This window comes from Cryptomeria japonica, chromosome 7 (genome assembly GCF_030272615.1).
Source record: "Cryptomeria japonica chromosome 7, Sugi_1.0, whole genome shotgun sequence".
NCBI lineage: Eukaryota > Viridiplantae > Streptophyta > Pinopsida > Cupressales > Cupressaceae > Cryptomeria > Cryptomeria japonica.
In genome coordinates, this window is record NC_081411.1 from 33,541,954 (window position 1) to 33,566,016 (window position 24,063).

Sequence of the window (24,063 nt, forward strand, 5' to 3'; positions counted from 1 at the left end):
TATAGAAATATTGGGAACTCTTCAAAAGAAGGAAAATCAATTTTAGCTAGTCATATACAGACATTCCAGGGTTTGATCCATATCTTACAATACATCACCTGAATATCAGTCCAGGAGCAAGCATCAATAATTGAACAAAGCATGGATCAGGAGCAGGTATTCTATTTATCACACCACAAGGTCATACAATCCCAAAAGCATACAAATTAAGCTTTCCATGCACCAACAATACAATAGAATATGAAGCTTTGGTAACAGGTATCAAAATGGCTATAGAATGGAACATTACACAACTTCAAGTCTTTGGAGACTCTCAGCTCGTCATCAATCAAATCAATGATGATTATCAAACAAAGGATAAAAAGTTAATGCCTTATAAAAAGATGGTTGATGATTTCAAAAAGTATTTTGTTGAAATAACTTTTCAGCAGATTCTAAGAAATGACAACAAAGTAGCAGATGCCATGGCTACACTTGCTTCTCTCCTTCAGACATAGGAAAATCAATAATGTTATGAATTCCTGGTGGAAGAATTGTTTTACCCTGCTCATAATTGTCCTGATTCCCAAACTATCTATCACCTTGTTGGGAATGATTCCTCCCGCTATGGCCAAACTTACACATACCTAAAAGATAACACCTTACCTTCTGACTTATCGAAGAACCAAAAGAGAAACTTTATTCACCAATCCTCCCATTTTACTCTCGTTGTGGATACCCTATTTAAACGAGGTCTAGACAGTACTCTCTTATGATGTCTCGAACAAGAAGAATTTGAGAAGACCTTACATGAAGTCTGTAATGGAATTTGTGGCACTCATTCAAGTGGTCTTACCCTTTCGAAAAAACTCATATGCTTGGGCTATTATTGGCCGACTATGGAATGAGATTCTTTTCAGATAGCTAGAACATGCAAACAATGTCAGATCCATGGGAATTTGATTCATGCACTAGCACAAGAACTTCATGCTTTAGCAACATCTTGGCCTTTTTGTCAATGGGGTCTTGATCTAGTAGGAAATTCATCCTGGTAGCTACAGAATATTTTACAAAATGGATTGAGGTCGTACCTCTCATAAATATCACAGGAAAACAAATTACTGCATTTATCTTGAACTACATCATCTGTCACTATGGAATACCAATGACCATTATCATTGATAATGGGCGACCATTCAAAAATCAGGATGTATAAGAGCTATGTGAGAAGTTCAAAATCTAGCACAGATTCTCCCCACCCTATTATCCATAGAAAAATGGGCAAGCAGAAGCATCTAACAAAACTATTCTGAAAATCCTCAAAAAGATAGTGAACGATGCTGGAAGAGATTGGCATATTCAACTGAACCCTTCTCTATGGGCCTACCATACCAGTATCCGCACACCAGCAGGTGCCACACCTTTCTCTCTTGTATACAGATAAGAAGCAATATTGCCAATCAAAGTAGAGATACCCTCTCTACATGTATCATTAAAAGGTCTCATCCCAAATGAAGAACAACGAGTATCTAGACTGCAAGAGTTAGAACTGATCCATGAATGAGCACAAAATGCCTTTGATCATTTAAAGGTATATCAGCAAAGAATGTGTTGAAGTTATAATCATAAGGTTAAAACACGAGTCTTTCAAGTTGGAGAACTAGCGCTAAAAGAAAATCCATGCAACCAGGTAGATCGACAAAAGAAAGGAAAGTTTGAACCAAACTGGATAGGTCCATTTGTGGTCACAACAGTATTTGGATCAGGAGCATATCAGCTATCAACACAAGATGGAGATCAGCTCGAGGAACCTATCAATAACATGCATCTAAAAAAGTTTTATGTTTGAAAAAAACAAAAAAATCAAAAAATAGTAAAAGAGAAAAAAATCAGAAAACAGTTAAAAAAAAAAAGAAAAGAAAAATCAGAAAAAGTGTAATAAAAACAAATGGTGAAAACCTGGCAAACAGGTGCTATCTATTTGCTAGCTCTTCCATCTATTAGTTCATGCATCTTTCCGCTTGTATTCATTTATTTTCCATTAGCGTTGATCATAATAAAGCCTTTGTACATACACAAACATCCCAGGTGGCTTCTTGTCATGGTTTGGATCATTGGATATATCATAACAACTTTGTTTCTAGGCTTGGGGCAAAATCCTACACCTAGCTAGGGGCAAAAATCTTGATCATTTTGAGCTTAATCAAACAAGTAGAACAACATTTAGACAACTCTTATCAAGCAAAAACTGAGACACATCCAACACTGAACACAAGATCAAACTATCAACTATCAAGCTATTACGAAGTCAATCTAAGCACATCACACACTTTTCAGTGGATAATATCTTTTGGATAATAATTTTAACATGATTGTTCAACTTTTCTATATTTCTTTTCGCTATCATAATTTCTGAGGGACTCCAGGATGTCATTGACTAGAGAAACAAGGAAGGAACATGATATTTTTCTTGTCTGTTGTCTCAAAATTAATCATTAACATGTGCAAATATGTCTCGGGACATGATCATCAGAGTATCATTGAAGAAATTTCCGATTTGCATATTAAAATGATTAATAGTGCCTATTTTACGCAAGCAACACTCAAGTCATCTTAGTTCAATTATACCGCAATGCTTGTGCTAACTTGCTATATCAAAATCTAGGAAAATAGTGCTCAGGTCATCATGGTTTAATTATACCATCGATGTTTGCACTCACTTCCCAAATTTTAAAAGCTCAATGATGACAAAATTGCAATAATCCAGTGACTGGTCCAGTCGTAGCTTTGCATTCCATAGCATTTTCATTTGCATTTTAGCTTGCATTTCATTCTCATATGGGATCCCGCATGCTCCTTTAATCCAAGGTTAAATCTATCTCAATAATCATCAAAGTATCATCACAAGCATATACGCAATCAGACTAATGACTCATATCTCTTCAAATATTGCCGACCTAGTGAAAATCTTATTCTATCTCTCTCAACAGAATCAACATTAACATATCCGAATATTTCTGCAACCTGATATCAACAAATTGTCAGTTCTTTATCTAATCAACCTTATCAAATCAAATCAATCAATCAAACCTAATCGATTCTGATTCATATTTTATACAAGATGTATCTTTCCTAAAACCAGACGCTCTGATCTATGTCTTATACAGGATATATCCTTCCTGAAACCAGATGCTTTGATCATCTTTGTCTTATACAAGAGGTGTCATTCTTGAAACCAGACTGAATCTTGATCTTATCAATCTAATCAATCAAGCTAATCAAAGAACTCGCATTTTCATCAAACATAGTTGCAGAAATCAAATCAAATCTAATTGGGATATCAATTTCACTCCAAAGATCAATTATATCAATTGATCTCCCGAGGGGGCATCATCATACCAGAATTTAGCAATCAAGAGCTGGGGCATTCTATCAAACCAATATCATCATCAAATGAGATTATTCTTTGAATCAACACGTCATCACACCTCGCTTCAAAGAGGGGCAAAATGTATACACCTAAAAATGGTCTGAAGATAATTAATTGAATAAACATTTATTTAATTAATCTCCCTCCCCAATTTAATTGAATTCATCAACAATTTGATTAAAATCGTCCCTTTTCATCTACTTATTGATAAATCTAAGGATTTATTTAATAGGTTCATTTCAATAATCCCCTTTGATTAATTAATTCAAATTAATTAATTCTTCTCCATCAAAATCATTCTTCTAATCTCCTAATTAAGTAAAACAAATCAATTATGAGTTGTTGAAATTAATTAGCCTTTTCCTATTATTTGAATTTCTAAATTCAAACTCTCCTAAATTTTAACCACCTAACCTAACCATTCCTAAGCCTAACCCATTCCATTTACCCACATGTCCCCTTTCCTTGAACACTTTACCCTCTCATGAGAAAAGCTTTGTGACACTTGTCACTAAGTGTTCCCTTTCATCTAACCTCTTCTAGAATCTTTGTGACACTTGTCACTAAATGTTCCCTTTTATCCAACCTCTTCTAGAAGCCTCTTAACACTTGTCACCATAGAGATGATAGATGTTCCCTTTAATCCAACCTCTTTTCCAACCTCCTCCAATTTCACCATTGATATCTTCAAACTTAATCTTGACCGTTGATTTCTGCCACCTCACCCCTAGCCTTGGAAATCCTATAAATAGACCCTATTTTGGAGCACAAAGGGTCCCTAATTGATCCCATCTCATTTGCATTCAAGTATTGTTACTATAGGCATATAGCTCTTAGAAAATCATTCTTAGCATTGTTATCATGTTCAATTTTAGCTTAATTGCATCTTCATTCTAGCTTATTTTCTAGAATAATCATGAAATCATGTAGCTTAATCATGCTATCATTGCTATCTTATGCATCTTCATTATTTAAATCCTCCATTTAAGTGTAGTCAAGTCACTGGAATTTGCATAACCAGATCTGAGAGCAAAATTCATACTCGCATTTACTACGAGGAAATAGATCGATTAGCTATGGTTTTATCTTTCGTTGATTAATTTCTAACCATCACTCATAATGATTTATTGAGGGTTTTGTGTTGCAGCTGCAGGTATAACAGGTATACACTTCACAGGAATGACAGAGCCAATGGTAGGAAAAGCGAAACCATCAAATAACTTCACCACTGCAGTAGAAGCATCATATAATGGTTTATACAATTATAAAGTGAAAAGATACTCTTCAATTATGACATTAACCATGTAAGAGGGATCAATCAAGGCACCACGGCAAGGGATATCCTTAACCTTTGCAGCTATGTATATAGGGCCATTGGGTGCTCTAATGGTCTCACTAGGGTCAAATGTAATACAAGGATCCTTAGGAAAATCTTTTGTTTCTACCATATTAACCAAGTTTGGAGCCAGACAGATGAGTGTTTTAGAAGAGTGAGAACTAGGCACAATCTCAATAACATTAGAGGTATGATATGGCAAGGGATCAGTAAAAATATTAAGATTTTGATTAGGAGGAGAAACTAATTTATTCCCTTTATCATTCACACCTGCCACATATATATTATTATTATCAATCAAGTCCCGAACCTTATGTTTCAATGCAAAACATTTCTCAGTATCATGACCAGGTTGACAATGAAATTGGCAAAAGGAATTGTTATCCAAATGAGGAGATGCAAGTTTGGAAGGATCAATTTGTTTTATCAGAGGAAGTTTGATAAAATTTCTATGCAATAATTGAGATATAATACTATGCAGAGATTCATTCAAAGGAGTAAATTGTCTTTCTCTTTGGAAAAATTTAGAAATAGGAGGCACACCTATTGTAGCATTCACATGGTTGTTATTGATTGGATCATTGAATTTGATGAAGCTTTTTGTTGGTTTGAACTTCGCAAACATTTTTTGAACACTCTCCCCCTTATCACTCAGAGCCATAGGAGTGGATTGCTCCATTTGACTCACAACTAGTTGATAATTGTGTAGTGTTGCACACAATTATGGAAAGGAAGTAAACTCAGACAAAAGAATCTTTTCCATGATATCTTTTTGTAAATTAGAAATGAAAATTCTTTGAATATCATTATCAGGCACATGAAAAGAAATTTGAGAAAATGTTTATATCTACCAATGAAATCAATCACTTTCTCTTTAACACCTTGTTTACAATGCATTAAATCAGTCAAAGTGATTTTGGGACCAATGTTGTTTTGAAACTATTGGATGAAAGAATTTGCTATCTGTTGAAAGGAAGTGATAGAATAAGAAGGCATAGAGAAATACCATTGTAAGGCCTTATCCCTTAGTGTTCCTATAAACATTTTTGCAAGCAATCCTTGATCATAAGCAAAATCAGCACACAAGGTTTGGAATGTTTTGACATGCATAAGAGGATCACCTTTTCCATTATAGAGCTCCAATTGAGGGATCTCAACATGTTTAGGTGGCATGGCTTTAACAATATCAAGAGAAAGTGGGCTCGCAACATCAAAGGTGGGCACACTAAACTTGGATTGACTCATGGAAGCTTGTTGTTGTAAGGAAGACACAGTTTGGGCAAGATTGTTGATTATCATTTCAGTGGAAGAATTCATGTTAGACATAGGTGATTGAGAAGGTGGTTTGATGTTGTTGAAAGAAGGCATGGACTGAGAATAAGGTGGCGGGACACTATGATAAGTAGGCATTAGTGATGATTGGGTAGGAAAAGGGACACTTAAAGGAGGAATAAAGTTGTTGAAGGAATTTCCCCCTTGTGTCACATTGATTGGTTGAGAAATAATAGGAATACTCATGGAAGACATAGGTAATGATGGAGGATTAAATGAAGAAGAGGGATTGCCCCCATGACCTATGGTTGTAGGAATAATATTTTGAGTTGAAGGAGCCATGATGTTGGATGTGAAAGTAGGAATAATAGTCATAGGATTGGTCAAAGGAATAGAGGAGTTGACTTGTGTTGAAGGTTGTGAGTAACCTAGGGTTTAGACACAACTCTTGCTAGGCATGACATTTGAATCAACAATATGTACAATGCCATGCAATATATCAATTCCATTCTTATCACTTTGAAGAATGCCCTTAAGACCTTCAATTAATGGAAGAGATTAACTATTAGGGCATTCTTAGGACATCCATTGTTGAAATCTATCAAATTGATTGTCCAATGAAGAAAGTTGATCTAAAGAAACCCTAGTTAAAGCTTCTTCTTCATCATGAGATCCATCAATAGGAACATGATTAGGATGGGAAGAATTGGCATGATCCTCATTAAAGAAGTCACCCAAATTTGGTTCCATCTCCTCGATAATTAAACCTTGGGAAACCTTAATTCTAATGCTTCATCTAATGGGGATAGGATAGGTAGGACGAATAGTGATAAAACTCATGCACTAGAGGGAAAATTTGAATTTTGAATTGTGGGAAAAAAGCTTACAAAATTGAGTAATGCAAAATGTAAGAAAATAATAATTACACAATTCAAACTTTGTTGGAGGAAGAGGGTGACACAATTTCCAAAAATGAAAGGAAATTGGAATTTTAAAATTAGGGCCAAGTGAAGACCACTTAATGTTAAAATCAGAATTTTTAAAATCAGGGCAAACTATAATTAACCTCTTAATTTTAAAATTTTTCTTGAAAGTTACAATGTTGAATTTTGAAGGTATTTATGATTATAGAGGGTTGAAAAATTGATAAAATCAACCAATCTTCTGGATTTAAGCTAATAAACACAGTCATAACAGTCTCTGAAAATTTCAAGAAAAAAGTCGAGGACCGTGGCGGGAACGCACATGGTTTGACCAACTTTTTTCAAAATTTTCAGGGATGAATATTATGATGATTTTAAAGCTAACCCCAAAAAAATGGCGAATTTTACAGTTTCTAAATGGGAGAAATGAAGGCGCAAAGGTGAAAATAGGACCCTATTAGGGTTTTGAAGAAAAAGAGGAATTGAAGTGCAATTTTGAGAAGGGTCAAACCTAATGGATAGGGACACCTTGGAAAATGTTTAGAAATTTGAATCTAACTAAAATTGATTTGAAATTCACACAAAATCCAATTAATTTTAAAAATTAGGGTTTGATGACCTAACCACTTAATTTTGAAATTTGAATTTTGGAAAATAGGGGGGAATTGAAAATTTGAATTGCAAAACTAAAAACAAATTTGAGAACAATCAGAAATCTGAAAATTAAATGGAAATCCAATTTTTCGCACAAATTCAATATGGTTTTTGAAAATTAAGGTTTTAACAAGTAACCTCTTAATTTTGTAAACTTTAATTGCAAATTGAACAAGACAGTGAGGAAATTGAATTTGATAAATAAAACAGTTTTCAAATCGAAGATCATCACAAGCAATTTTTACAAATCACAAGTTCAATTTTAAATTTAAAAACTAGGGTTTTTAATGATTTAACCACTAAGTTTGTAGAAATTTGAAAATTGTGAATGAAAAATATGCAATGTTGTTCAAAGGATAGCATGCAAGATGTTGGGTTCACCAAAATGTAATGGTAGGAAAATGATGAGTGATAGATCAAGAGGAAAACTAACCCTTTCCCTCAAAGAGAGATGAGAGTTTCACTATTGATTATCCTTCAAGCACTTTTCACCATTAAATTAGGAAGATAAGGGGTAATTAACTAGATCCAATCTAGACACAAAGATGATATATTAAATTCTAAATGAATTAAGGATGTTATGATGATCCCCTTATTCCTTTGTTTGATTTGGAAAGGAATTGATTGAATTATATAGTGCAAAAGTGACAAAGAATCGATTATAACTTGAGATCTGAATATGGGATGAAGTTGTGCACTTGGATTTGGTAGTAAAATGTCAAGATGGAGTTGCCCTACAAATTTGATGAAAAGTTGTCTGGACCATGGTGGGAATGTACACATTCCTTCGAAAAATTCATGAAACACAAAGGGTTTTTCCACCTTTGCAAATTAATCCCAAATCCGAAAATATAGCTGCGCACTTGCAACCTACACACAAAAAAACAGGGAAATGTGTTGGGATTGGGGGTTTTTCTTTAGGTCAAAACCCATTTTTGGAATTAACCAAGTAATGAAAGAAAGCACTTGCAAGTAGATGTAAATGAAAGACTGAATTGTAAATCACCTAAAGGAAGGTTGTAGTAGCAATGTTGATAGAAATGTTTGTATGGAGTTGTATGTTGGAATCAATCTCCTCTTCAATGGTTGAATCATTGAATTGAATGCAATACCTAGCCTTGAAGGGAAACTTGAGAATTCTCAATGCTAGAAAAGAATGCTTGAATGCTTGAATGCTCTTGAATGCTTGATCGCTTACGAATTTCCCACTTATCCAACTTATGCAAATGAGAGAGTGAATTCCCCCTTAAATACATGTTTGAAGGATTTGAATTTCATCATGGATCGACATTGGGGAGATTTCATGCTCATTGCACAACCCACAAGACATGCTCTAGAAAGGTCCTACCCCAAAATAGGGCAAGGACAAGGGCACCACGCCACTATCCTACCCCTGTCTCCAGGGAAAAGTGTGGACAAAGTGATGCAGAGGCCAAGGAAGAAGGTGTTTTCACAAGTCGAGCACTCTCTAGTCTCCAATCAGGCCAGAGGATTCAAGTTCACATGCGTGAGGACCCCAATGCAATCGTAAATTGCTAGGGTCGCAATTTTATGACACTACAATCATTGATCATGTTTTGATCCAATGGCTTGCATAATTGTAGTCATTATCAAAGCACATGAATCAACCCTCAAATATTCAATTGATACTATAGTTCATGCAACTCCTAAGAAAATTCATGAAATGTTTCAAGCTCTTAATGCATCATTATATGACCCCAACCTTTTTTCTCTCAAGTATGTAGATGTTAGCAACTATTACAAAAAATTAAAAAATTGCATCCTCTTGCGAACCAAAAGGATTTTTGTGGATTTTTCCTCTAAGTGATATGCTAATCATTTGATAAAATATGATCTAATGTTGTGTGCAATCATATGAGACTTCATAAATAATGTCAAAATATCATTGTTCTATTAGTTGATAGTATTACATATTAGCTTCATTGGGTCACATGCCCTATTCCTTTTTGAGTTAGCATGCGTAATGGATGTGGTGTATTAAAAAAACATTACATCCTCTTGTAATATGAAGTTATTGTCAAAGCTTCCAAGATATTATAGATGGGCCATAACCTAGTTCATAGCCATGACCTCTTGTGGTGTAGTCCCTTCCATATATGATTGTGGGAACTTAGTGGAATCAATATCCAATTTTTATTTTTATTGATCATAATGGTCCTGAGAATACATTGCATAATTATTATTTCTTAAAATGGTGGAGCTTTTTTTATCTATGGTTGTGTTGGAAGATTGTGTTACATATCTAACTATTGAGATGTTGGAGATCTCTTTTGCTTTAGGATAACATTGACCATGTAATTAGACATGTAAGAGAATCCTACAACTCATTTAATCCCATATAATCATTATAACGTGGTTAATCTACTACTATTCTATTGGTTATTGCTACAAAGTAAAATTGATTATAGGCCCTTGATCACTAAGTATCTAGCCTTAAAAACTTTAGTCTCATTTCTCAAAATCCTTTCATGGTAGGACATATGAGTTATTTTATTGATGGAAAAGTGATTTGGTTAGAATCATGATAAAAAAGATATTGTTTTGAGATAGATAGTTTGATAAATGTCATGTACTTAAAGGGAAAGGTCTCTTTGTGTCAAATCAAGATTACACCAACCATTCATTTCACCTCCCATAAATTTTCCTTGGTTTTACAATTAAATTATTTTTTCTCTCACTTGATTATGAGCATTTAATTATAACCATCTACCACTGCAGATGCTTAAGAACTAGTACGAGTTTCAAACAAACACTAAAAGAAGCTCATGAGGGGCTTACTAAAAGAAGTTACTATTTCATCAATCCATATTTTCCTAGCTATAGATAAATTGATTGGGATCAAGTAAATAAACAAAAGAAACATGGGTCGTTTTTCTAGTAGTTTTGAAAGGATATGTCACATTTCATAAATCTAGAAAGATGGTTGCTAGGAATCTTCCCTCTATTAGGTCTTTATTAACCTTGTCCATGCGATTAGATTTTTCCTCATTTGTTCTACATCCATATCTCTTGTATGAGTCTTCTAGATTGCCTCCAACATATCCTAAAGGTCACAATAATTTTTTGTGAGGCTTTTTTATTCTAGGTGCTTAGTGTTGGATATTGGTTAATATGTTGTCATTGATGTCAACATATTCATATGAGTTTGGTGGAGTTGTTTTGTGTTTTAGAATTATAGTCAAATTAAATGAGATGGTTTAGCTTGTGTATTGTAGATGATTTGATGTGGTTTAATGGGTTTAGAGATACTTATCTCTAGTTGATTCAGCATAAGTTTCAGAGGTCTACATGTTGATTTGATTGAGTTATGAGATCCGGTATTGTGGTTGATGTTTTAGTTGTTCAGTGTTCTAGGTTTTGGTTAATCGGTATTTTTTGCTCCAGAATTTTAATAGCTTTAGTTGTGGATGTGTGGGATGAGTTTGGGACATTGATATGTGTCCTTAGTTTGATTGGTTAATTATCTGGAAGTCCTCAAGAAAATATTTTTGTTTGGCAGTCAATCATGTTGGTGTTTTGGTGCTCCGAAAAAGAAATGATGACAATTCTTGTATTCTGAGTTGTTGTAGTTGTTGTGGTGTAATTCACATTGCTTGAGGATGTTTCTGGATTGTGTGCTATGTGCATTTGTGGTCTGCATTGATTGTTGTGTGTGTTATTGAAGATTTTCTTGATCTGGTGGTGTTCTTCATGTTATGCGACATTCATGTTGATCTAGTGTGTTACGATTGATTGAGGCATAATTATTGGATGTGTTTCATATTTGTGGTGGTTGTTTAGGTCTAGACTATGTCTTAGTCAACATTATTTGGTCTGCATGCATTGTTGTAGCATGTATGATTATATTTTTATGATGTGTAAAGTGTGTTGAGCCGAACTACTTCATAGGTTGATGATGTGTATAAATAAGAATTGTAATCATTGTGTGAGGTACTTGATCATTGTGTAAGGTATATGTAAGTGTGAATAATGATCTAGTCATTTGGTAGTTGTGCAAGTTTGTGGAGAAGAGTGTTGCAGAGAAGATTAGATAGTGAGCTTAACCGGAACTATACTCAGGCATGTTGAGATGCTATTTTATCAGTTCATGATTCTTTGTATGTAATCTGAATGCTTTTGTAAGTCAGTGAGACTTATTGTAAGCTAGTGAGCCTTCCCTAAAGGTTGTAGCCTTTTAGGGTTTTGTATTTTGATTAGTGAGCTCTAGGAAGTGTGCCTGAATGCATGTGCATTCCCCATTGTAATATTTCACTTACTCTTAACAGGGTATTATCTCATTCTGGGTAGGTTCCCACCATGGATTTTCCCTTAACCGGGGTTTCCACATCAAAAATCTTTGTGTTATACTGATGTGGTGTTATTTCATACTTTGATTGTTAATTATCAGATATGGTTTGTGGGTTAAGTTGAAGTAAAGTTTTTGAGTTTTGTGAGCAAACTAATTCACCCCCTACATTGTTGCCAACAATTGGTATCAGAGTTAGATCCTCTGAAAGAAGATTGACCACTTGAGGAGATCCGGGATGGAAAACTTTGCTTTTAGGAAGGATAGTCTAAGATTTGATGGAATGAACTACACTCTTTGGAATGCAATGCCATTTGATATGCATTGGAGAAGAGTACTAGAAGATCACTAAGAATGTATGTAATGTTCCTAAGAATGGTCCTACTACTCCGGATGAGATTAAGGAAGTTGAATATAATATCAGAGTTAAGGAAGCATTGTTGAGTGCCTTATCAAATTCTGAGATGACAAATGTGTTGGACTTTGATACTTCTCAAGAGATCTGGATAAAGTTGGAGACCTTGCATGAAGGTGAAAATCATGTGATGATTGCTAAGTTACAAAGCTTGAAGGGTAAATATGAGAGCCTAAAGATGAGTGAAGATGAGAACATTACCTCTTTTATGTAGAAAGTAAATGAGCTTGTGTGCAGAATCAGATGTGTCGGTGTTGTATTAGAAGAATATGAGATTGTTGCTAAGGTGTTGAGATCCTACTTACAAACACAAGACTACTTCTATTGATGATATCCAGATAGACAAATGTGACAAGAGACATGTTGATTGGTAAGATTGTTGGTAGAGTGAGTTTGGTGACTCTCTTCCTAAGACTAAATCTGCATTCAAAGCTACTATTTCCAAGAAGTAGAGATATGATCTAGGAGAAATTTCTTCAAGGGTGTCTAGATATGAGAAAGAGATAAAAGACATGGAAGATGAAGAAAGAGAGCTTAAGGAGCTTGAATCACTTATTGCCAGAAGATTGCCTAAAGGTGTCAGTAAGTATGAAGGAAAGTTACCTCTTAAATGTTTTTCATGTAATAAGATAGGACATTTTGCATCAAGGTGTCCAAAAAGAGATAGAAATCCTAAAAAGCCATTTAATCTATATAAGTCTAAATATCAGAAGAAGTGTTATTATGCTGCTAATAAAAGTGTGACAAATGATGAGTTTGATAAAGGAAATTCTGGAGATGAATTTGTGTTCATTTCTATCAAGGTGTAACAAAGGAAATTCACTACCTTGAGGATGATAAATCCAAGACAACAAACTGACCCTCTGATACCTCACTCGAATTGGCCCTAAGATGATCCAGGGGATGAAAATGATAAACTAGAGCAACCACCCACAACCCAAAACTCTTAGATGGCTCTATCAAGCCTTTGTCCCAAGGATGAGCACACAGATCTAAGATGCCAGCACGGTGTGCTATCATCTTGTATGGAAAAAGTACAAAACCCGTACAAAAAGCTCAAGATGCAAGGACAACACGATAAATCATGAAAAAATAAGTAAACTAAACTAACGAGTGCGAAATATGAAACAACATAACTGAAATAAAGAGAGGAGAGATGAAAGAACTTACAACCAATCCATGTTTGAGGCCTCCCATTAAATGATCTTGTTCCCATGGTCGAGAACCTACACACAAGCAAGAAGGAAAATGTTGGGGGTTGTGTTTTGGAGCCTGCCTAATTCAGACCCCTATTTTGGTGTTTCCACCTCCATGGACAATGCAGATAAAAGCCATGGGGAAAAAAATGATAAAGTGAATTGGGAAAATAATGCAAGACAAAGGTGATAATACATAAAATAAAAGGAAAAGAGAATAAGTAAACTCCCCTTCTACGATTCTTGTGAAGATAAAGTTGTGAGCTATTTAGAAAGCTGCAATAATGGTGGTCTTCATAATAGGAAATGTAAATGCTATCCCAAGAGTTATTGCCAAGAGCTTCAACCTGTAAGAGATAATTCCAAAATGCCAAAAGATCCCAAAAGTACCTTCAAACGAGAGAGATATAGGCCTTGGAAGGAAAACCAATGTTGGTGGGTGCATGCAGAGGTGTTATGATTCCTTCCAGGTGCAGGCATAACGATCAAATAGTCACTTGCGAACTGCCAGATTCTCGAGACAATAGCGCATTGCACGGACATCTTCGAGTTGCACCATAGTCCCTGAAGCTGATAGGTTGGCGGAGTTGGTAGAGACCAGTTTGAAGCTAACAAGGTGATCCCGAGTGGATAAAAGGAAAAAGGTGGCAATGCCCGAGCTTTGATGATATGGAGGAAGGCACCATTTATTGTGTTGAATCACAAAGGGAGAGATTTTTTATACTACACAAGGAAGATGATTCAATTACTATATATTTTACAAGCTGCATCAATCAGGAGAAAGCCCTAGCTACTAAAGTTGAGGAGAAAGGTGAATGGGTAATTGATAGTGGTTTCTCTCATCATATGACAGGTGATAAAATTAAATTTGTGAACATGGAAAAGTATGATGGGAATGTGGTAAGATTTGGTGATAACAAAGCTTGTGTGATCCATGGTAGAGGTTCTATTTCTCTTGATGGTAAGCATAATACTGATGATGTCTTGTATGTTGAAGGTTTAAATAATAATATTTTGAGTGTTGGTCAAATGGTTGATAAGGGATATTACTTGCAATTCATGAATGGAAAATATAAGATCTTGAGTAGCTCCAGAACTGAGATTGCATCAGGTACAAAGACTAAAGGTAATATCTTTAACTTGAATGCTGGTAGTAAAAATTGTTCCATTGCTCAAATTGATGAAAGATGGTTATGTCATAGGAGGATGTGTCATGTGAACTTTGATTTCATGGTTAGATAAGTTCTACTCAAACAATGAGAGATCTACCTAAGTTGGTGAAGCCCTCTAATCCGGTATGTAAGGAATGTCAATTAGGGAAGTAGATAAGAGTTACTTATAAGATAAAACATTATAATTCTAATAGATTTTTGGATCTTGTGCATACTGATTTGTGTGGTCCTTCTAGAGTGGTAAACTTAAAGGGTGATAGGTATTTCATGTTGCTGATTGATGACTATTCAAGGATGATGTGGGTTACTTTCTTAAGGAAGAAATCTGAAGCATTGGAGAAGTTCAAAATTTTTAAAGCTATGGTTGAGACTGATACTGGATTGAAGTTGAAGTGTTTGAGATTTGACAAAGGTAGAAACTTCATTTTTGGTGATTTTAATGCATACTATGAAGACCATGGAGTTAATAGACAGTTATCTGCTACTAGGACACCACAACAGAATGATGTTGTGGAGAGGAAGAATAGAATAGTTCAAGAAGCTGCTAGAACCATGATGATTGAAGGAAATGTTTTGCATGTGTATTGGAGAGAAGATGTGAGTACTGCAGTATACACTCTTAACCGGGTAAATATAAAAGGTGATATTGGTATTAAGACTCCTAATGAGTTGTTATTTGTTCATGCTCCTACTGTTAGATATTTCAAAATTTTTGGAAGTAAATGCTACATTAAAAAAGATGAAGATCTAGAAAAATTTGATACTAGATGTGATGAAGGAATATTTCTTGGTTATTCTACTAAAAGTAAGGCCTACCAGTGTTATAGCAAAAGACTGAGAACAATTATTGAAAGTGCCATTGTGAAGGTTGATGAAGGAAATATGAAACAAATTAGATCTTGTAGATATGATTCTGACGATCAGGATGTCAGTTCAGATAAAGGAAAGCCAATGCAGACCCCAAATAATATTTATATTGATCTAGAAAAGATAGAGAATCAGGGAGAAGGTGCAGGTGCTAATGCAGAAGAAAGACTTCAAGAACTAGAAATTCAAGAAAATCCTAAAACTCTAAATTATGTGAGATTGAATCATTCAAAAAATCAGATTATAGGTGATAAGAATAAAGGTGTGATGACTAGAGGAAGACTTGTTGAAGAAATTTTGTTTGATTTCCAATATTGAACCTCAAATTGTTGATGAAACATGTAAAGGTGAAAATTGGGTTAAAGCAATGGAAGAAGAACTTAATCAGATTGAGAAGAGCAATACATCGAAACTTGTTCCTAGACCTAAGGATAAAAATGTAATTGGAACTAAATGGGTATTCTAGAATAAGTTGAATGATCAGGTTGAAGTTGTTTGAAATAAAGCTAGACTTGTGTGTAAGGGATGCTCTCCAGAAGAAGGAATTGACTATGAGGATACTTTTTCTCTGGTGGCTAGAATTGAAGCTGTTAGACTATTTCTTGCATATGATGCTTATAAAGATTTCAAGGTTTATCAAATTGATGTCAAATCTGCCTTTCTAAATGGTGATCTAAAAAAAATCTACTTAGAGCAACCAGATGGATTTCAGATGAGAGATGAAAAGGACGTGGTTTTCCAATTAAAGAAAGCATTTTATGGACTGAAACATGCCCATAGAGCCTGGTATGATAGATTGGATAAGTATTTGATGCAGCTTGGATTCAATAAAGGTACTCCTAATAGTAATTTGTATTTCAAAATTGATAAGGATAACATATTGATTGTTGAATTTTTTGTTGATGACATTATTTTTGGAGGAAATGATAGTTTACGCAAGAAGTTTGCTAATGATATGCAAAGTGAATTTGAAATGTCTATGATTGGTGAGATGAAATTCTTTCTAGGATTGCAAATTACTTAGTTGGGTAAAGGTATCTTCATATCTCAGAGCAAGTATGTGAAGGAATTGTTGAAGAAGTTTGGTTTGGATGACTCAAAACCAGTTGGTACATAGGTATGGTGAGTGGATGTAAGTTGGCTGAGGATGATAATTCCCTGAAAGCTAATCAGACCAAATATAGATCTATGATCAGTGGTTTGTTGTATTTAAATTAGACTAGACCTGATATAATGAATTTTGTATGTCTTGTTGCTAGATTTCAAATTGATCCTATGGAATATCATGTTACTGCTATGAAAAGGATATTCAGAGATGTGAAAAGGATAGTTGATTTTGGTATATGGTATCCTAAGAATGATGACTTTACTTTGAGTTCTTTTATAGATGTTGATTGGGTAGGTGATGTTGATGATAGAAAGAATACTACTAGTGCCACATTCTTTTTGGGTAAGAAGTTGGTTTCTTGGGCAAGTAAGAAGTAGAATGCTATATATGTATCTACTACAGAAGCTGAATACATTGTTGCTGCTAGCAAAGCTGAATACATTGTTTCTACTAGCAATTGTACTCAAATTATTTGGATGAAGCTAATGTTGAAGGATATTGGAGTTATTTATGATGAGCCTATTGCTATATATTATGACAATTAAAGTGTTATCAATATTTCAAAAATCTGGTATTGCATTCTAAGACTAAGCATATATCAATCAAGTTTCAATTCTTAAGAGAGAAGGTGAATGGGAAAGAAGTCAGATTGGAGCATGTATCTTCAAAGGAACATATTGCAGACATCTTTACAAAGCCTTTGCCTAAAGATACTTTTGAGTATCTCAAAGAGAATTTGGGAGTGATTGCACCTCCTGATGAGAACTAAGATGCATGGATTTGCATAAGTCCAGTGAACTTAACAAAGATATCTTATGATCCAGATTGATGTGTGGTTGTTGCTACTCATGGGGAGTAATCAGTGTTGTGGTTCAAATTTGTGAGCTTATTCTAAGGGGGTGAGAATTCTATTTTTTAGAACCTTTTTCATTGATGTCAAAGGGGGAGAGAGTGCATGTGAAAAACCTTGAAGCAATTTGAGGTAATATGAGATTTGTGATTTGTGTTACTGATCAAAGGGGGAGATTGTTGAGTGTTGATCCTTTGTATTGATTATTTTTCACATTTGTATGTTTCCATGTGTAGATAGGAATTCAAAAACCATCACAGCAATATAAACATTAAACTAGCTCAAACACAAAAACTAGATTGCAATGATAAGAAATCCTAAAAACATTCAATAGAGATATGAAAATAAGACATTCAAACCAAATGCAAACCATTACAAACGTGAATATCTCCTCTAGAACTCTCCATTGTCCTTCTTTCTCCTTCAAATTAATGTGTTTGTGGATCTCACCTACAAGTGCACAAGCATAGTATGAAAGCAAGATTGACAAGATGAGATGACAGCATAAGGATACTAGAAGCATGATTGATTTTCTAAAAAATGTGATTAGATCGATCCTTTGATTGATGAAACTCATCCAATTTATAGACAAATTGGAGAGATGACAAGATTAGCATGAAATTGATATTAGAGGCAATTGATTTCAAAAATGGCAAAATTGAGTTGAAGAAAGAAGGTTATGATACCTTCTATGTCATGAATTATGACATATTGCCAATGCAAAGGTTAGAGGACTAAAAGCCTATGACATCTTGCTATGCCAATAGTATGATGCATGAGAAATTCATGCTTCCACCGAAGCACAAAAATAGGGAGAGACTAGAGAGGAATTGATTAGGTGGAAATTGAATTTAGCAAATTAGAAAATGAGGTGGAAATTAGGAATTAGGAAAATTAGAAATGAGGAAATAGAAATTAGGTGAATTAATTAATAGGTTTTCATTGATTAATTAATTCATGAAAGAGACCTGGGACTAAATAAATAGATTTATTTAACCCACAAAGAATAAGAAAAGGATTAAATCAACAAATCATAAAACCCTAGAAATAAGAGGATAAGGAATTAGGTCATGACAACAAGAAATTAATGTAGGTTCAATCATGATTCTGACTGACAAAGGACCAATGTTGATAAATGATTAAAATTGGTTGACAAAAATCAATGACAAATTGACCAAGATTGACAAGGAGATCAAATTGAAAAGTGCCAATTGACATGATTAAAGAGGACAAGGATCGATGACGAATCGATTGCAAAATGACAAAATTGGCAAGTTGATAAGAGATTGACAAAATCGACCAAAATCATGACTGAAGATTGCTATCGACAAGACCTAATTCAAAAGTGAGAAAAATGAGGAATGCAGAAGAAGGACTTGATGCTCACAAATGATAAAGACCAAGTGCGCAACATAGAAGAAATGTTAATGCGACACAAGAACCCTAAAATAAGGCAATGCGCAAATGTTAAAGTATGACTCCACAAACGTTGACCATTTTTAGATGTCTACACCATGAATTCCAAAGGGGGAGATTTTTGGATATTGGTTGATATGTTGTCATTGATATCAACATATTCGTATGAGGAGATTGTTGGAGTTGTTTTGTGTTTCAGTATTGTAGTTAGATTGAGTGAGCTGGTTTAGCTTGTGTATTGCAGATGAGCTGATATGGTTTCATGGGTTTAGAGATACTTATCTCTAGTTGATTTAGCATAAGTTTTAGAAGTCCACATGTTGATTTGATCGATTTATGAGATCCAGTATGACGGTTGATATTTTAGTTGTTCAGTGTTGCAAGTTTTGGTTAATCTGTATGTTTTGCTTCAAAATTGTAATATCTTCAGTTGTGGATGTGTGGTATGAGTTTGGTACATTGATGTGTGTCCTCAGTTTGATTGGTTCATGATTTGGAAGTCCTCAAGAAAATCTTTTCATTTGGTAGTTAGTTGTTTTGGTGTTTTTGTGCTTTGGAAAAGAAATGATGATGATTCTTGTATTCCAAGTTGTTGCGGTTGTTGCTATGTAATTCACATTTCTTAAGGATGTTTTTGGATTGTGTGCTATGTGTATTGGTGGTCCGCATTGATCGTTGTGCATGTTATTGAAGATTTTGTTGATCTGATGGTGTTTTTCTTATTATGCAACATTCATATTGATGTAGCATGTTTTGGTTGATCGAGGCATGATTCTTACATGTGTTTCATATTTGTAGTGGTTGTTTAGATCCAGACTATGTCTTACCCAACATTGTTTTGGTCTGCATGCATTGTTGTAGCATGTGTGATTATATTTTTATTGTGTAGCGTGTGTTGAGCCGACCTACTTCATAGGTTGATGATGTATATAAATAAGCATTGTAATCATTGTGTGAGGTATCTGTAAGTGCGAATAATGATCTAATCATTCAGTAGTTGTGCGAGTTTGTGGATAAGTGTGTTGCATAGAAGATCAGATATTGAGCTTAACTGGAATAGTAGTCAGACATATTGAGATGATATTTTATCAGTTCATGATTCTCTAGATGTAATCCAAATGCTTTTGTAAGTCAATGAGACTTCTCGTAAGGGAGTGATCCTTCCCTAAAGGTTGTAGCCTTTCTAGGTTTTGTATTTTGAGCAGTGAGCTCTAGGAAGTGTGCTTTAATGCATGTGCATTCCCCATTATAATATTTGACTTACTCCTAACTGGGTATTATCTTATTGTGGGTAGGTTCCGACCGTGGTTTTTTACTTAATCGGGTTTTCCACATCAAAAATATTGGTGTTAAATTGATGTGGTGTTGTTTCATGCATTAATTGTTAATTATCATATTTGATTTGTGGGTTAATTTGTAGTAAAGGTTTTGAGTTTTGTGATCAAACTAATTCACCCCCCTCTTAGTTTGTTGCATTGGTACTGACATTTGGTTCCTTCTTCATCGATTGACACTTACTCTATTTTTTATTGTCTCCTTCCTCAACACTCTTCCTATAACAAAATGCAACAACTTCTACACAATGAATAATGCATTAAAGATGACATTCGCACTACCTTCTACACATCCTAAAATTTTATGGAGGATAGAAATCTCTTGGTTGTAAACTTTAGTCAATGTCGTGTAACACTTCCACATCTCCACAAGCCAAACCTTAGGGTATGAGACCAAATTTGATACAACTATGATGAAAGGTCCCAAGTGAAGGTATACTTGGAATTATATAGAAAAGATACTTGCAATGGAGAACACACTTGCAACAACGAAGAAAACACAAGGAGATTGTATAAGAACAATGCTTTTCAATTTTATTATTACAAAACCCCCCAAAAATATTGTTTAGTGTTAATAACTATGTATTTTGTCAATAACATAGTGTCTAGGGTTATTTTCTCAATAAGTTTTCCTTTGTAATTTGAAGAGAAGTTTTACCTCACATAGTGTTTCAGTTTGAAATGTCTTGGAACAGACTAAAATGCTAATATGTTTGGAATTAGTTGTGTTTTTTATCTTATTTTCTTTCCAAAATAAAGTGATTTTATATTTACAACATAGTGTTTATAAAGAATATAAAAATATCCTATTTTAATAGAAGATAAAAAACTAAGGAGCTAGGTACTTACCTCATGGAATAATAATGAACATGGAAACTTTGACTATTGCAAATGCTGGTTATCATTTTGGTTGATGAAAAGAGATGTAGATAACTTAGTTTTGTTACTCTAGAAGGTATGCCTAAACATGGTTATCAAGTATTGTTAGTTTGTCTATACCCATTTGGAGAGTGACATAATATGGGGGTTTTAGGAATATTAAATCATCTTATCCCATGTTTAGGTTTGTTATTTAGTTTGTTCATAACCCTAAACCCTAATTTAGTTTGTTATCATTACCTTGAAATGTGTAAACTACATTTGACCTTAAACCTTAATTTATAAAAGAAAACCTTAAATAATAAAAAAAAAAAATACTAAAAAGAAACTATAAAATGTAGAGAAGGTGAAAAATGGCATACCTGGGATGGCATTGGGAGTTGGAAAATTGATATCAAACACAAGGCCCCGTTTTTGTTCTCCTATTCACATTGCAACACTGGAGAGAAAAAATGAAATTAGGGAGAAAGAAAATGGGAAAAATGCATTTAAGAAATAGGGCCTCATTTTTAAAACGAGGCCCCCATTATGGTCTGGGTCCTGTTTCATAATGAGACCCCATTTTGAATTAAATGGGGACTCATTCCTAGTGGTGTGTTTCCTAATGCAAGGAATTCCTCCTAAGTGGGACTCATCTTTGTGCATTTACCCATAAACAAGGGATTGTGCTATAGACATAAGCATTGCCCTTCAAATGATCCAAATTTTGACCTCAGCCATTTTACCTTATTGAAGTTGAAAATTATATTTTAGTAATAGATTTTAAACAAAATAGCGTATTTCAAATAAAAACTAATTTATAATTAAAAATTGAAAAACAAATAAAAAATACAAATGAATGATAAAAAGAGAAGGAAATAAAAAAAAAATCATATTTGATGCATGGATTTGATGAAAATTTGTCTAATAAATCGAATATCAACTTTTTTCAAATATCAAATCACTCTAAACTCCAAATCCGTGGGTAAAAATGACCCATGGGCGAGCATAGTTTGGGTATATAAAATACCCATAGGTATTCATTATTCGATAATATCAAATATCCAATTCCTTTTTTAGGTTTTCCATTATATATTAATAATATAAATTATTAATATATAATAATATATATAAATAATATGTTAATAATATATCATAATATTCATTAATAATATATATATATATATATATATATATATATAGATTAATAACTGTAGAGGGGTAGCACCCTTGTATTAATCAAAACTTTGAAAAATACATAATTGGTTCAGAAAGAGCCATAGGGGGAAGAACCAGTAAGAAAACCCCCTACCATTTCTCCAATAGTAAATACAAAAAATCCAGCCACACTGGTCAAGATGCTAAAAAGCTAGGAGAAAACAACTAGAGGAGAAAATTTTCGGTTGAACCAAAGGCCTAAACATCGTATGAAAATGAACAAAGAAATCAGGATTCCTCTGTATTTGAGTCTGGGTCCTCGGTACCGGGAGTAGGAGCAGTAGCTCCATCCAAAATTACTGGATAATCATTCCCACAAGCTACATGGGCCAATGATTCCGCTTTCTCCTAGGGGTGACGGTCATCATCTAGAATCCACTCTTCTCCATGGCCAAGCCCCTAAGAGTTGCCTTGAGCTATGTCATCATTGGCCATAATACCAAGGTCTTCTTGTGAGGCCTCACCTCGACTCAGTCTGACATTCAGTGGATTTTATATTTTAGACTATTATGGATACTTTATTTTGATGCATTTTGAGACTTAGAATTTATATGATTTCAGGACTTGGATAACATTGTTATGATTTGATGATTTACTTACATGCTTTATGAGATAGAACACTACATAATTGTTAGATAGGATGATATTGCAATGTTAGATGTCGTTATTGAATTTGCAGGACTTTACTCTGAATATAGAACCATGATGTATGTTTAGTTTATGTGAATTGGGATGAAATTGCTTATGTGAATTTGCTTGATAAAAGATGTATTCAATCTATGCAGATGAAAATTGTATGCAAGTGATGATGTGCATTGTTATAGTATTGAATTATATTATATTTGGATATTTGGAAGTACTAATGTGTAAATTGAGATGCGCAGGAAATTTACCATGTGACCATGGAAAATTACGGAGAATCAAACCTAGACCTATGTATGTTCGTAAAGCCAGGGTTTGTCTATTTGGAGAGACAACACCCCGTTTGTGTTGTATTTTATTCGTAACTATATATGCTGCATGAGTGTTAGAGTGTTAATTAAATTTTAATGTGTAAAAACCTCAAGAGACAACTTCATATTTTATTTTTGTAAAAGTGTTTTAATTGTGTCACTTGACACGTGTGTATTTAAATTTAATTATTTTGTCTCTTGGAGGGAAAGTGTTTTATTATAGTTTCTTAAATAAATTAATGTGTTGTCATAAATACTTTGGGAATATAATATTTGGAGTGGTCAACTTATGTTTGACCCGAAAATAAACTTCAGAGGGGTTTAAAATGGGTTAAATGAACACCTAGGGGTAGTTTAATAGGGTTTCCTAATGCCCATAAGGTATACCTAGGGGTTAGGGGTAATTTTAGGCAAGTTTCTACTTTATAATGATCTTTTTAACGCTTTAAAAATTGGTTTTTTTGAGTTGAGCGAAAATTGAAAATTGAAGTGAAATCAAATCAAGATTTTTCCTTTTGGGAAGGAGAATCTTTTTGCATTTTTGCTTTCTTTCTTCTTTTTTTTTTTTTTTTTAGAATCGTTGAGAACTCAGTGAGTGAGCTTCTTAAGGAAGATTTTTGGGAATAGCAGGGTAATCACCCACTCTCCATTTTTGGAGACAGAAGAAAATTTAGAAGAAAAATAATGTTATGGAATAGAGGAAATTGAATAAGGGTAGAAGGAAAAAGATTTGTGGATTGGGCAGCTCTTCATCAAAAATCATAATAACCTTTGGG